Below are 2,523 nucleotides of genomic sequence, written 5' to 3'. Positions count from 1 at the left end.
CACCCTTACCAGGCCCGTGTACCAGGCAGTGAGCATATCATTACAAAAATTGTTTTTAGGCAACTGGCGAATACAAAAGTCCATCGTGAGTGTGTGTCCCTCAGGAAAAAAAATAGTCGACTGAATAGCAAATAGCCGACTGATGTGAGAAGGAAATTGGCCGCCTTTCAAGTTGTTAGATTTCGTGCAAAAAATGTTCTATATGTATGCATATACGTTCGTTGCTATGGCTGACTCTGGATGGCTATCTTCATTGGAAAAATATAATCGCTAATAGAAAGAGGTCGGCTGGTGGTTTATACGGTTCACGCAGCGACGGTATTGGGCCTAATCTAAGCCCACGACTTGCAGCGCACGGCGGCCGAACGCCACGAACCACATACCCATCGCTCTTATCTCAAGAAAAGAAAAAAAGCATACGCATCGCTCCAAGATGAGGATTTGCAACTCAACTCGGTGACGCAGTGCTTGACATGCACGCTTCCCTCTTCGAATCCGACTCCATCTCAGCGACCTTCCGCTGGATATAAGCCTAGGGGTGGCTCCCTCAGGGCACGCGCAACACAAGAAACACCCTCGCCGAGCCCTCGTCTCGTTCCTCCGCGCAGCCTTTAGCACGCCCGCTCTCATGGCGCAGTGCTCTTCCTTGGCGTTGTGCGATCAGATCCGTCGTGACCTCGAGCGCCGCAGGACGGTCCTCAACGCGGCCAAGGAGAGAGTTGCGAGGAAGTCCGTTGCGTCGCCCTCGCCGTTGTCACGCCAATCGGCGCTGATCTCCTCCACGTCAAACGGCGCTGTCATCATGAACCGGACCAAGGCTACGAATGGAGGGGTAGCAAACAAACACTCTGCTCCGCTGCCGCCGCCGCCGCCGCACTGACCCGCGCTCATCCCGTTCGCCAGAATCGCCACAACCAATGCTGCCGGCAAGAAGATCGCTTACTTGGACCTGGGAGAAGCTCCGAAGAGGCCCCTTGCCCCGCGGATGATGAGGACCCTGACCTCGTCCACCATGAAGGTTTCCGGCGTAGCGAGCGGGAGAATTCCCGACAAGTCCTCCGCCGCTCCGTCAGCATGCCGATCCGCGCTGATCACTTCCATCTCAAACGGCCCTGCCGCCGTCAATCCGGCGAACGCTCCGAAGGAAGCGCTTGGAAAGAAACGCTCTGCTCCGCCACCGTCGCTGCCAACGACCAATGCTGCCGGCAAGAAGATCGCTTACATGAAGCTGGGAGAAGCTAAGAGGAGATGTACTGCCCCGCCCCGCCGACCCCCACCGCGTCGATCCTCGCTGATCCCTACCGCGTCCATCCTGAAGCTTTCAAGCGAGATTAACATCTGTGATGTAGTGCAGTAGCCAGTAGGTTGCACCTGTGGCTATTCATGATATCATTACTGAACTAGTAGTTTTCTTGTAATTTGGATCGGAGTAGTTGACTTTGAATGCTCGACAATTGTTTTCCTGGTGAAGCTGATTCATCGATTGATGCCATGGCCGCCATGAACTCCGCCAGCTTCTTCACATTGCTCACGGGTCCCGGAGCATCTCCTCATACCGGAGGAAGAGCACCTTCTCCGGCCGCTTCCTCCTCATCTCCCAGTAGCCCATCTCGTGACGCCATTGCGGGCCGCAGACGCATATGCCATCGCAGAACAGTTCGAACGCCTCCTCGAATGTGTACGGCGGCTGCTGCTGCAGCTGCATGTCCATGTCCTTGTCGGCTCGTGCTCGTGCTCGTGCAACGGTGGCCGCCCCCTTCTTGGCGAAGAACCACGAGGAGACGAACGCATCCTTTGGGTTCCGGCAGATGTACACGATCCGGCAGCCGGACTCCTCCGCGGTGATGCGCCGTGGCAGGAGAGAGTAGGGAAGGTGTGTGGCGACCACGCGTGGCGAAGGGAGCGCCGCAAACGCATCGCCTGCTCCACTGTCGTCCGTTGACTGCGCGAACGCCATCTCCAGGTACCTGACGACATCGTGGGGTTGCCATGGCGGAGAGGGTGGTTGAGGTCACATGGCGGGTGCTCGGCCCGGTTGCGCGTGGCGAAGACGATAGCCTTGAGCCAGGTGGTGCCGCACTTTGCGAAGGAGGACGTCCGACGGCCTCGGCTCGAAGACCGAGTGGACGGCGGGAACGTCCATGAGGAACTCCTCCAGGAGCCAGAACCCGTCGTACTGCCTCAGATGGAACGGGCGGAACCGCGTGTTGAGGAGAAGCGAGGTGATCGCAAGCTCGGCAATGTCGTCGGCGGCAGAGGCAGCCATGGATAGCGCCGTTGTGCATGCATGCGTCCGGGTGTGTTGATGGTGGTGCGTGAGTTGTACTGTGGCTGTGGCCTTGTATAAGCAGCAGCTAGATAACGATGCCCCGCCACGCGAGGTAGTTCGATCGGTAGGCTGCTCCGCGTGCACGTCAGCACGGGCGGTGCTGACGATAAGATAAACATCAATTGCTGGCAATTGTGCGTACTTTTCTTCTGAATTTGCTGGCTCACGCCGTATGTATGAGCCTAACGGATACG

The 2,523-nt window shown here is 57.3% G+C and overlaps 1 pseudogene; it reads right to left on the bottom strand.

The window, feature by feature from the left end:
• Positions 1-242: 242 nt before the first annotated feature.
• Positions 243-2,312, bottom strand: LOC123130515 (cytosolic sulfotransferase 10-like; annotated as a pseudogene).
• Positions 2,313-2,523: the final 211 nt, after the last annotated feature.

This window comes from Triticum aestivum, chromosome 6A (assembly GCF_018294505.1).
Source record: "Triticum aestivum cultivar Chinese Spring chromosome 6A, IWGSC CS RefSeq v2.1, whole genome shotgun sequence".
NCBI lineage: Eukaryota > Viridiplantae > Streptophyta > Magnoliopsida > Poales > Poaceae > Triticum > Triticum aestivum.
Note: the sequence above shows the minus strand (reverse complement) of the source record. Positions and strands in the feature narration are given on the sequence as shown.